Raw genomic sequence first — 13,015 nt, forward strand, 5'->3', positions numbered from 1 at the left:
AAGATAATATAGTGGCCATATTTTAAGATTTCCTTCTTTTTCCGTATTTTCTGGTAATTGTCATGTTCAGCATTTCTCATTCCTTATCCAGATTTATTGCAAGAGGATACACACTTAGGCAGTAGAGAATGTTCAAAGGTTTTTAAAAAAAGGCTCTCCCCTTTCCTGTTCATGGTTAACATTTGTGCATATGTGTGTATCCTGTCAGACATTTTCTATATATATGCAGACATATGTATACCTGTATTTACATATTCTTTACACAAATGAGATCACACCATACATATTACTTAGCAACATGTCTTTTTTGTTTGTTTTTATTTTTTTATTAATTTTTTTTTTTAAAGATTTTATTTATTTGAGAGAGAGAATGAGAGACAGAGAGCACGAGAAGGAAGAGGGTCAGAGGGAGAAGCAGACTCCCTGTTGAGCAGGGAGCCTGATGCGGGACTCGATCCCGGGACTCCAGGATCATGACCTGAGCCGAAGGCAGTTGCTTAACCAACTGAGCCACCCAGGCACTCGCAACATGTCTTTTTTGTTGTTAACTTCTATATTTTTGCATATCATTTCTTCTCATTTCATTCTGTGTAGTATTCCAGTATTTGGATATACCATAATTATATTAACTACTAACTTATTTATGGATATTAAGGTTTTTAGGTTTTTTTTGCTATAATAAGTGGTAATATGGTGAATAATGTTGGGCATGTCTTTGCATGTATTTTTAAATATATCTGCAGTATAAGGGGCGCCTGGGTGGGTCAGTCCGTTAAGCATCTGACTGTTGATTCTGGCTCAGGTCATGATCTCTGGGTCATGAGATTGAACCCTACATCGGCTCCACATGTAGAGTCTGCTTAAGATTCTCTCCCTCTGCCCTCCCCCCCCCAATTCCTGTGCGTGCATGATCTCTCTCTCAAAAAAAAACAAAACAAAACAAAATAAATCTGCAGTATAAATTAATAAGGGAAAAATTGTTGGGCCTAGGAGTGTGTACGTTTAATAATTAGGTAGATGTATTGCCTAACTAAAAGATTATCCCAGTATCGGTAGTCTAGGAAAATGGGAATCTCTGTGACAAAACGAGCTGGTGTCAAACTTTTTAATATTTTTCAGCATTTTGTTGTTTAGTATTGCTTTCCAGAATTTCATTATGAGTGAGCTTGGGCATTTTTTCATTATTATTGGCCATATGTATATTTTCAGTGATCTCTTTGGTCATGTGCTGAGCCCCTAGCCATTTGTTAGGCAAATTATTTTCACTGATTTTTTTTTTTGCTTATCCTTTGATTTTGTTTTTGCCTTTATAGAAGTTTTAATTTTGTATGATTGAATTTAGTGATCTTTTCCTTTATAGCTGGGGATGGGGGGGTTTCTGTGTAAAGTTTAAAAGCTCTTCGACATTGGTTATAGGACTCTTTTCTCTCTGTTGTCACATCTCTGAATTACATGAATCCCTGGTTCGTCATAGTTTGACATTATTATGTTCTTTCTTAGTAACCCATAAAATAGCCATGTATCTTAAGATGGGTAGTTTTAGATTCAGTGAACTATGGTACTTGAAAAAGAGTTATACAGGTTTTCTATTACTTTTTATGATTTAAATTGCTTAAAATCTTGATGTATGTTGAATATATTTGGTATAAACAGTAGATGTAGAGCTCTAGCTTTACTTTTTTTTCTAGCTGGCTAACTGGTTGTCCCCATTCCAATTATTGAATGATGCATTTCTTTTCTACCTATTTGAAATGCCACATTTATCATATACGGAATTTCCATGTTTTTGAAGGGCATGTGTCTGAAATAATTTCTGTTCAGTTCATCTGCTTGCCTCTTTGTATACTGATAGTATTAAGAGAATTCAGTAAAGGAACTGGTTATAAAATTAATATACACAAATAATTTTTTTAAAGATTTTATTTATTTGAGAGAGAGAATGAGAGAGAGAGAGTAAATGAGAGGGGGGAAGGTCAGAGGGAGGAGCAGACTCCCTGCTGAGCAGGGAGTCCGATGCGGGACTCGATCCCGGGACTCCAGGATCATGACCTGAGCTGAGGGCAGTCGCTCAACCAACTGAGCCACTCAGGCGCCCCCACAAATAATTTTTTTTATACAAACAATAGGCATTAGGACTAATTATGGAAGAAAAAGTATACATTCAGAATAACAACTAAAAATATAAAATGCCTGGGGACAGGCTACTTGAAAATTTTGAAACTCTACTGAGGGATAAAAAGAAAATTTGAATCAGTTCAAATTTTTGGTAGGAAGTCATAATACAAAGCCGTCATTTCACTATAAAAATAAAATTGATTTTTGTTTATTGATTTAATATTTTATGATCTTGCTGAACTTATTTCTTGTGACCTTGCTGAACTCGCTTATTAGTTTACTTCCAGTTTGTTGAGAGTTTTTATTGTGAATAGGTGTTGAATTTTTTCAGATGCTTTTTTTCTGTGTCTCTTGAGACAACCATGTGGTTTTTGTCCTATATTCTCGTAATATAGTGTATTACCTTATTTGATTTTCAGATGTTAAACCACCTTTGCATCCATGGGATGTATCCTACTTGGTCATGGTGTATAGACCTTTTTAAATGTTGCTAGATTCAGTTTGCTAATATTCTGTAAGTGTTTTTGTATCTAATTTTATAATTGTAGACACTGCTGAGTAGTTTCATGTGATGTCTTTGACTTTGGTATCAGAGTAACTCTGGCTTCATGGATTGAGTTGCAGAATGTACCATCTTCCTCTGTTTTGTGAAGGCGTTTGTGAAGGATTGATATTTCTTCTTTAAGTTTTTGATGGAATTCATCAGTGAAGCCATTTAGGCCTGTTCTTTTCTTTGTGGGAAATTTAAAAATACTAATTCAGTTTGTTTATTTGTTATATTCAGATTTTTCTGTTTCCTCTTTAGTCAGTTTTGATAATACATGTCTTTTTAGGAATTTGTCCATTTTATAAAAGTTGTGTAATTTGTTGGCATAAATTTGTTATATATAAATGTTATAAAGGAAGAAACATCCTTTATAATTCTTAATTTTTTTAAGGTGTAATTAACATATAACTTGTATTAGTTTCAGTTGTAGAACTCTTAATTTTTGTGGGGTCAGTGTTACCATCCCTTCTTTCATACCTGTTTTTGGGTAATTTGTCTTTTTTCTCTTTGTTCTTAGTTTGCCTAAAAGTTTGTCAATTTTAAAAGAAACCAGGTTTTTCTCTAATTTTCTGTTTTATAGTTCATTAATTTCTGCTCTGATCTTTATTATTCCCTTTTGCTTACTTTAGGGTTTAGTTCTTTTTCTGTTTTATTAAGTGGAGGCCTATGTTATTGATTTGAGAATCTTTTTTTCCCAAATATATAAAGTTATAAACTTCTAAGTACTATTTTAGCTGCATTTATGTTAATTATTTTTATTTACTTTTTTAGAGATTTTATTTATTTATTTGGCAGAGAGAGAGAGACAGCAAGAGAGGGAACACAAGCATGGGGAGTGGGAGAGGGAGAAGCAGGCTTCCCGCTGAGCAGGGAGTCCGATGCGGGCTTGATCCCAGGACTCTGGGATCATGACCTGAGCCGAAGGCAGACGTTTAAAGACTGAGCCACCCAAGCGCCCTCATTCTTATGTTTTTTAAAAATGTTGAGAGAAGAAAGGAGAAAAATATATAGAGTCTTTTAGTTTAACCCATGTATTTTCTATTTCTGGTGCTCTTCTTTTTTTCCTGTGTATTTGAATCTGTTGTCTTTTCCTGAAAGCCAAAAGCTTGATGGATTTCCTTTAGTATTTCTTGTTAGGCAGGTTTGCTAGCAAAAAAGTCTCTAAGCCTTTTTTGTCTGAGATACTCTTTATTATGCCTTCATTATTGGAGGATAATTCTTTTGTCTTCTTGGTTGACAGCTTTTTTCTTTCAGCACTTTGAGTGTCATTCCATTGTCTTCTGGCTTCTATTGTTTCTGATTGAAAGTCAGCTGTTAATCATGTTGGGTCCCTGCGCATGCTGAGTGATTTTTCTCTTTGTGCTTGCATTATTTTCTCTTTGTGTTTGCTTTCACCAGTTTGACTATGATGTGTCTAAGTGTGGGCCTTTTTGTATTTATCCTACTTGAGATTCATTGAGCTCCTAAGGCCTGTAGATTTGATTTCTTTTTACTAAAATATGGGAAGTTTTGGCTGGTATTTTATTAAAATTTTTTTCCCTGTCCTTTCTGTCCTCTCCTTCTGGGACTCCAGAAATGTTAATAAATTGGTCTCCAAGGCTCTGTTCAATTTTCTTCAACTTATTTTCTCTCTCTCTCTCTTTTTTTTAAAGATTTTACTTATTTATTTGACAGAGAGACAGCGAGAGAGAGGGAACACAAGCAGGGGGAGTGGGAGAGGGAGAAGCAGGCTTCCCGCTGAGCAGGGAGCCCGATGCGGGGCTCAATCCCAGGACCCTGGGATCATGACCGGAGCTGAAGGCAGATCCTTAACGACTGAGCCACCCAGGTGCCCCTCTCTATTCTTTAGATTGGATAATTTCAGTAGATAGTCTTCAAGGTCATTGATTTTTCTGCCATTTTGAATCTGTCATTGAGCCCTGCTAGTAAATATTTTGTTTTAGTTACTGTTCAACTTCAGAGTTTCCAATGTGGTTCTTTTATGTAATTTCTGCACATTTATTGAGAATCTCTTATTTTGATTATTTTCATAATTAAAAAAATTTAAAATGTGTTCTTTTCACATATCTGAAATAGATGTTTTGAAAAATTGTTTGCTTAAACCAACATCTGGGGATACTCTGGAAACTGTAATGACTGCTATTTTCTGTTAATATTTAGATCATATTTTTCATTTTTTTGTAATCTTGTAATTTTTTGTTGCAAACTAGGCCTTTATTTGAGAGAGGGGGAGAGGGAGAGAGAGCACAAGTGGGGAGAGGAGCAGAGGGAGAGGGACAAGCAGACTCTGCTCTAAGCCTGGAGCCCAACATGGGGCTTGATACCATGACCATGAGATGATGTCCTGAGTTGAAATCAAGAGTTGGATGCTTAACCCACTGAGCCACCCAGGTGCCCTACGAATCTAGTATTTTTAATGACTTATGGTAGGAAATTCCATAAACTTGAGTTTGTTGACTATGCTCAGAAATACTGTTAGATTTATTGTGTATAGCTTATGTTCTTCATTTTTATTTTTGTTTTTTGGATATGGTATACCATCTTCCTGTGATTCATGGTTGATTATACTCATTGTCAGCTTTTCCTGTCAAAGGTGACCTGGCTGATTATTATTCTATATTTAAGTATTTAATGGGATTTTTACAACTGAAATTGTTTTTATTGTAAATAAATAAATATTCTGTACATGACTAGTTCTGTTTGTTATTTGTAAGGCCTGGTATTGTGTTTGCTTCCCTCTTCACTTCATAGACTTTGCAGAGCAGATATGAATAGTACTATTAATTGTTTTTTTAATTTTTGCTTTGTCTTTTCTAGCTTTTTAGGTCTGTAACCCTCTGAATTTCCCTCAGCATCACATATCTCTAAAGCTGTAGACTCCAGATTTAGTCAAATTATTCTTTAAAAAAATTTTTTTTAAAGATTAATTTAGGGGGCGCCTGGGTAGCTCAGATGGTTAAGCGTCTGCCTTTGGCTCAGGTCATGATCCCAGGGTCCTGGGATCGAGTCCTGCATCCTGCTTCTCCCTCTGCCTCTGCCCCCCTCTCTCTCTCTCTCTCATGAATAAATAAATAAAACATTAAAAAAAAGTTGTTAAAGATTTAGAGAGCGAGAGATCATGGGTGTGTGCATGCGTGGGGGGAGGGGCAGGGCAGAGGGAGAGAGAAGCAGATTCCTCACTGAGTGTGGAGCCTCTTGCAGGGCTCGATCCCAGGACCCCGAGATCATGATCTGAGCTGAAATCGAGAGTTGGCCACTTATCTGACTGAGCGACCCAGGTGCCCCTAGGCAAATTATTTTTTATGAGACCAAGGTTATTTCACAGTTACTACTTACCACTATTTTATCTTCCTGGTTTCAGACTTAAAAGCAAGTCATTGTACTGGTCATTCAGGCATAGCTTCCTATTTACAAAGAATGATCACTTCATTATTCATACAGTTTTTCCATGTTGTATTTGTACAGTATTTTTTCCTTTAAGTAATGTATTTTGTTGTGTGTTTTTCTTTTTCTTTCTTTTTTTTTTTTTTTGTAGGACTTGGATGGCATAAGTGATTAAAGTGGTGTTGAGGGTCTCTGAAGCTTACGAAAGGTAGAAACTCAACCATGATTTCTTTTTCAACTCTACAGCATTCCCTTCCTTGAAGTCTTCGTTTTTACCTTAGTCTCAGGTAACGTCAGCACTTGTTTTTCACAATCATGAATAAATTAATATTTTCAAATATGAAACCATTTTTGGGTGATAGAATTTCATGTTGATTTTTGTATTATAGTTTGTTTTGATGTTTATATCTGTTAGAAACTTAGGATTTTAATCTTTTTTCTTGAGAAAACTGTTAAGAGAAAACTGAGGAGCAATGATATCATTTTAGGTTTTTAGTTTAGCACAGGAAAATATGTGTAGCTTATTATATAATCTTAAGTTAAATTTAAGTGGGAAGACTTTTTCTCTTTTAACCCTTTTTTTAGCATGGTATTGTATTTTTCACCCACTTATCATTAACACATACAAACCCATGTTAAATTTTTCAGAATTTCTATGGAAACTCTGTTTTCATACGTGGGAAAACTAGTTAAACCTGTTAATCAAATTTAATGGTGTTTGGCATATAATTTATAAAATATGAAAAAAACATACTAGTTACTGTACATTGTACATACTGTATGTTTGCCTAATCATTTATATTAGAGATATTTGTTAAAATATAGACATGGCCACGGTGACAGAGGCTTTAAAGGTAGAAATACATTATTTGAAAAGTCCGTGTAAACAATCTTGAGATTTTATAGAGGCTCTAGAATCATCATACCCTGGACGTCTTTGTCTTGCTCTGCTATTCTTAACAGGTGGCTTCTCCCTTGTCCCAGATGGTTACCATTATGTCTGTCAACAGGAAGAAGGAAGGACATTTTCCTTCCCTTTAAGAGGAGTTATGTATATCATTTCTACTCATATTCCAGTGGTTATAACATTGTCACATGACCACAATCAGCTGTAAAGGAGGCTGGGAAATGAGTCTTACCTAGGTAGCCATGTGTCTCACATAATATTTTATTACTAGGCAAGAAGGAGAGAACAGGTTGGTGGGGGGAGAAGGGGGAATTTGTTGTTTGTTATATTAGGGTTTGTGTCAGATTTACTTTCCATTAACTAGTTTGGATTAACATTAAAATACAATTTTTATTATCTAAGCCATTAACTCTTGGCCTGGGACATACTTTGGAAATTGTGCTTATTTGCATTCTGAGACAGTTCAAGTTTTGTGAATAGTCATCTTGCCTTTTTTTTTTTTTTTTTTTGACTAAACACTGCTGGTCTTGATAAGATAGAATAAGGTATTAGAAGTTAGAATTGACTTTGAGATAATTCCTCATTTTGTTTCACTGCCATTAGGGTGAAATGATTTGTCTATTTTTTATTTATTTTTTAAATTTTATTTATTTGACAGAGACACAGCAAGAGAGGGAACATAAGCAGAGGGAGTGGGAGAGGGAGAAGCAGGCTTCCCACTGAGCAGGGAGCCCGACTGGGGGCTCGACCCCAGGACTCTGGGATCATGACCTGAGCTGAAGGCAGACACTTAATGACTGAGCCACCCAGGCGTCCCTGTCTATTATTTTAGACTCTAAAACAATTGGGTGGGGGCCTTGGATGGGAGGATCTTTTCAGATACACATAGAGCTAAATGATCTATAACTAGCTCCTTCTAATTCTAAAGAGTCTGTTATTCTAAATGTTTAGATACGATCAGAACAACTTAATCTCAGGGACATTATACACTTCAAATAGTTCTTTTTAGATGAAAAATATGTCATCATACATTGTATTTTATGGTTCTTGTCCTGTTGTAAATACTGTATTTTGAAACAAGTATCAAATACTATATATTCTATTATAGAATTTATTAAAGGGTTGGAAACTAGTTGTCAATTTTCCACCATATTTTATGTCAATATATTTTAACCTTGGTACCCTTTTTAAGAGATTTGAATAACAGTTTTGATAAATTTATGTACTTGTGTACAGCATTTATAGTAGTCCTGTTGACCTAAGATTATTACTGAATAGTGTAAGATATTATAGGTGTTTTTGGTATTGAAGGTAAAATTACATCCTTAGTTCTGTACTTAACAAATAGGGTTTGTATTATTAAAGTGAGAGTATTTATCTAAGTTTAAAAAATGTTCATATTAATAGTTAGCACTTCTCTGTTCTGAAACAAGTTTTGGTTACTATGTAGTACATATTAAAAATAACTTAAGTGTTTAATGCTCATAGTGTACAGGGAAGTTTGTTTTAAGAAGTGTTTTTGATACTCCTTTTATTATACAAAACTGTAGAAACTTCATAGTTTCCTAACAGAATAAGTATTTTTAACATTAATGTTTGAATTGTTGATATTGGCATAAGATGTGATGTATGAAACAACTAGATCCAGCAGAATGTAGGGTTCTGTTTTGTTTGGACTTTTTTTTTTATTCCCCGCCCCCTTTTTCAATATAAATTACAGCTGTTTCTTAAACAGTATGAGTTGCCAAAAATTTGATGTTTTAATATTTATAGATACCACTATTTTCTTGTTACATTGTTTTGGAAGACTTTGGTGTTGAGTATTTGGAATATAGAATATGCTTAGATTCTGCTTTATTTGAGGGGGATGCAGGCATATAGAGATGCCTGTTAATTTTGACTTAAATATTTACAAATTACTTTTCTGTGGTTAAAAATGGGTCAGAGGTTTTTCTTGTTATATTGTATAAAATGATGGATCTTAGCCTATACTTTCTTATTTAATGTCTTTAATTGTTGCTAGCAATGATCAGAAAGACCATTTTGTCCATTGCCATTATTATAAATGATGCCCCTTTTGGAATGTTTTGAATCAGCAGTAATTTAAAAATCATCAAAGTGTAGTTTACAAGATATACTTTATAGGTGCAAAATGGTAGTTATACAAAGGTGTATCTGAAGGGGTTTCTGAATGTGGAATATGTCTAGACAAGAAGTAGACTTTGTTTTTAAATTAGCGGTGAAGCATTGTTTGCATAGATAAAACTATCCTTTTGAAGGATGAAAGAGAACAGGAAACTTCTTAAGAATGACTAGTGGCAGATTGTTAATTCCATATTGATCATGGTTTGCTTTGTCTCACCAGTTGATCTTGAGGCTGACTGATATTTGTGTTTCCAATGCTGGTAATTTTTAAGGTGTAATTTCTCGCTGACTCGTACATGGGTTAGAAATGTTAATATCCAAATTAATATAACTGGCATCTTCCAGACAACAAGGAGTTTGCTGAAAATGCTTTGGGTCAGAAGTCATTTGTAAAACCTAGCTTTTCTATTTCAGAATAGGTTCCTTTGAGTACTTTTCTTCTACATTCAGGTGAGGTTTATAGGTTGAATAGGTTCTGGTACAAGGCAGGGTATTGTTGATTTGGGAGAATATTTTGAGTTGGAAATTATTCTTTTTTTGGAAAACAATGATGTTTAATTCTTAAGCTTGCGCACTATAATCTGTTTTGAGTCATAATGTTGGAAGCTCTACATTGTTCAATAAAAGTTGGTGGAAAATAATACACAACCAAACTAAATAAATAAAACAGAAAAGCAGTATCTTTAAGTGAGAAATATTTCATTCATGTTTGAATGCAAGATTTAATTAAAGGTGATAAAGTGGCAGATGAATATTTGTGTACGTTCTGAAGGGGAACTAGGTGCTTTCAAAAATTTTAGAGGATTAGGCAGAAGTCTTCCAAATCTGTTTTCACCTTAAAATGTACAGCCCTCTTTTCTTTGATACAGGTATATCTTTAGAACCACTCCTATATTAGCCACATTTAGGATTATTTTGTTTGATTTCCAAGTGAAAATGGTGAGGTAAAAGAGGAAGGGAGTTTCCTGAAGTAACTTGGTAAAGGTTTGAAGAAAGAATGGAAGGATTAAGACGGTGTATGTAAGCCTATGAAAAAAAGAATGACAGGAGAAATTTACTAAGATGTGAGTAATGGGTGGAAGTGGGAAAGTAGCAAATGTAGGAAGTGTCCATTCCTTCCAAAGGAGAAAAAGGGATTTTGTGTCACAAAGTTCTCCTGTGGTACCATGTGGTGGGAGTAGCCAGCTAAGGAGACTTGGATTGCTTTACCAAGCCAAGCAGTCGTGACAGAGTGGCCTCAGAGTAGGTGAGTGACAAGAGGAGGAGTTCTGTGAGTTTTTTTTTTAATTTTTTTAAATTTATTTATTTGAGAGAAAGAGAGAGAGAGAGAGCATGAGAGGGGGGAGGGTCAGAGGGAGAAGCAGACTCCCTGCTGAGCAAGGAGCCCGATGCGGGACCCTATCCCGGGACTCCAGGATCATGACCTGAGCTGAAGGCAGTCGCTTAACCAACTGAGCCACCCAGGCGCCCTATGTGAGTTCTTAATGTGTTCAGATCCTTTTCCAAGATGGGAAGTTTAGTATAGCGAGGCAAAAAGTGCACTAAACCAGCTAAGTCCGTATTGAAATACCTTCTAGTGTACCTCCTAGCTATGACTTGGGGTAAACCCGTTTCTTTATCTGTTAAATGGGGATATACTGTTACTGTCTTGAGTGTTACTCTACGTGTTAAGTGATGTCACATATATAAATGTACCCAGCAGTGTCTTACAGCTAGTAGATCCTCAGCACATATTAGTTGTCCTTCCTCTCCAGGTTATGATAATCTCTGAACTTTATAATATAGACCCAAACCTATTAATAAATTCAGAAAGGTATTTTCCTTATTAATTGCATAGAACTCCCTTAAAAAAATCAGTAGGCACTTTAAGTGCCTTGCAGAGTTGATTAAAAATGAGAAGTAGTGGCCAGCTTGTCCATATGTTATGCTTCTGTCAACTTTGTCTTCTGAAAGCAAACCCAAACAGTCCCCTCAGTTTAGAAATAATTATCACAAATGCTTGTATTAAAAGCGCATGTGTTTAATTCTTTATTGAAAACCCTGAGTCAAAGCTTATTTACTCCATTTCATCTTACAAATCTATAAAGCTTACTTTTTAATTGCTTGCACACAGTTGATTAGAAGCATTAAATTAGAAGGTGATGACAAGGAGAGTCAGCTGTCCCTTCTGGAAGAAGGAGAAAGTGATGGCTAATAATTTATGTTCTCTTTGAGTAGAGCATTGCCATGAGGCTTAAATGAGTACGGGTTACCTAATTGGCCACAATTTGAATTACTTTTACACAGCTGAACCATACATTTTTCAGTAGGAGAGGCTGGTAAGAAGTGTGTGGGAATCATTGAATAGAGCAGGAAACTGTATTGTGGCCCCCTAAATATCCCTGTTGCTGTACCTGTCAGCTTTTTTGACAGAGAGGGAGATGGAGATGAGGGAAGAATATAGCTTGGAAGGGGGAAAAGAATGCAGTTTGAAGTAATCTGCTAAAGGGAGATTTAGGAGAAATTGCCCCGAGGTGGGCTGGCCTCTTCCTTCTTTTCACTCTTTTGCTATGTTCTGGTTTTTAATGATTTCTGTTCTGGGTAACTCTAAACTTCAGAAGAAAGAGAGTTATCCCTTTAAGCTGAATTAGCCCTAGGACATCATTGTCCATCTTGTCTCAGCTCTTAACAGCTGTGATGTTTTAAACTCTTTGTCAGCTGCCCAGGGTTCCTTACAAAAGAATGTGTTGTCACAAGGAACTCAGGGTGACTGGTTGCTTATTACTCCATCTAGCCCTTCTTTTTCCCCAGTTGGACAGAGGCTCCTGGGAACACAAATTAATTGTTTATTTCTTTTTTTCTTCTAGAGCAGGCGCTCATGTGAGTGACATGATTTAAAGGAACCATTATTTCTTTCTTCCTCTCTGCTGTGTAATATCCCTAACACCTGAATTTCCATTAATTGTATAGATGTTTGGGTCAAAAAGCATTAGTTGGCTTTTTGACAGTTTAGTAGGAAGAGACATTTAACTATTTGCATTTTATTTTAATTTTTTAAAGATTTTATTTATTTGACAGAGAAAGCACAAGCAGAGGGAGAGGGAGAAGCAGGCTCCCTGCTGAGCAAGGAGCCTGATGTGAGACTCGATCCCAGGACCTTGGGATCATGACCTGGGCCGAAGGCATCCGCTTAACTGACTGAGCCACCCAGGCTCCCCTAACTATTCACATTGTAACATGGATTGATTACATCAGTTTCCTTTCTTTACTCCTGGCTGATCCTCCTTGGAAATAACTGAAATTAGAGAAGGGCAGTAGCCTATGTTAACTCTTGAGCATAGGACCTTTTGTTGTATTCAGGCTGTTGAATGTGCTGTGAAACACATGGGAGCTTTGACTGAGACCATGCAGGAGTTAGAAGGCAGAAAGTTAAAGATGATAAGTGCATGTTAAGAGAGTTTCAAGGACAATAAAAAATGGTCTTTCCTTATCATTTTTCATGTAGCTTTGTCCTTTTTCCTTTTACTGTATAGGCTTGGTGAAATTTATTGTTTGAGAACCTTATCTAATTTCCTGTCCAGCTTACTCTGCCCAGTTACTTGTTGAGATGTATGATACAAGTATGGCTCACTTTGTGTATCTTCTTCTTGATTTTTTTCATGTAATGTATCTCAGAGAACTTTTCACTTGGCACATACAGCGGCCTCATTCCTTTTAATGACTGTGTGTATTCCATTGTATGGTTGAATCATAATTAATTGAACAAGTCTTCTATCAGTGGATGCTTAGGTTGTTTCCTGTCTCTTTCCACTAAAGGGTTGTACCAGATACCCTTGTACATACATCTTTGGTTGATTTTGATGAATTACTTTATAGGATTGTGTGTATTCTTAGCAGTGAGGTTGCTGGGTCAAGGGTGCATGCAGTTTTCATTTTGA

At 35.8% G+C, this 13,015-nt stretch overlaps 1 protein-coding gene across 7 annotated transcripts in view; it reads left to right on the forward strand.

Moving 5' to 3' along the window:
• The window catches only part of ZNF148 (zinc finger protein 148), a 122,875-nt gene that overhangs the window by 33,156 nt on the left and 76,704 nt on the right, over positions 1 to 13,015 (forward strand). For 4 of the 7 annotated variants that reach the window (XM_027582726.1, XM_027582720.2, XM_027582724.2 and 1 more), the window contains exon 2: positions 6,198 to 6,333. The exons of 1 other annotated variant lie outside the window; for it this stretch is intronic. The gene's annotated coding sequence lies outside the window, so the exon portion shown is untranslated. Of the gene's footprint in view, positions 1 to 4,465; positions 4,491 to 4,900; positions 5,054 to 6,197; positions 6,334 to 13,015 lie in introns of those variants that run through there. 2 more of the 7 variants (XM_027582722.1, XM_027582721.1) reach the window with 2 other exon arrangements.

Source organism: Zalophus californianus, chromosome 1, assembly GCF_009762305.2.
Source record: "Zalophus californianus isolate mZalCal1 chromosome 1, mZalCal1.pri.v2, whole genome shotgun sequence".
Lineage (NCBI taxonomy): Eukaryota > Metazoa > Chordata > Mammalia > Carnivora > Otariidae > Zalophus > Zalophus californianus.